Here is a 510-nt window from a genome sequence, read left to right on the forward strand (position 1 = left end):
GCCCGCGCCAGGCCGCCTCAGCCGCTGCCCCGCAGCGCCGGGCGGCGGCCGCAGCTCAGGGGACGCCCTCCTTCCTCTGACAGCACTGCGAGGGGGGCGCGGACCAGTCGTAGACGTAGGACAGGCGCAGCTGCACCTCCTGCCGGCACAGGCGGCCCTCCCGCGTCAGCGTCTGGTGCTTCTCCAGCATGTCGTCCAGGCTCTGCTTGTGGGTCACCAGGTACTGGTTGCTGCAGCCGCGGGACTTGTACTCGGTGTCGAAGCGCGGGTCGTGCTCGCGCTGGACGTCCACCGGCGCCAGCCACGCGCCCAGGGACACGTCCTCGCTGTGCCACGCGCGCAGGTACTCGCGGCTGAGGCGCAGGTAGCGCACCAGGTCGGCCGAGAGCACGTAGCCGCCGCCCAGCGCGTAGGGCAGGTAGTAGTCACAGAGCTGCCAGGCGGCCTCGCGCCAGCGGCCCCCGGGCTTGACGCGGCCGCGGCCCGAAAAGAAGCCCCAGTAGAGGAGGC

The sequence above is a fragment of the Crocuta crocuta genome, unplaced genomic scaffold, assembly GCF_008692635.1.
Source record: "Crocuta crocuta isolate KB4526 unplaced genomic scaffold, BGI_CrCroc_1.0 scaffold13, whole genome shotgun sequence".
NCBI classification, from domain to species: domain Eukaryota; kingdom Metazoa; phylum Chordata; class Mammalia; order Carnivora; family Hyaenidae; genus Crocuta; species Crocuta crocuta.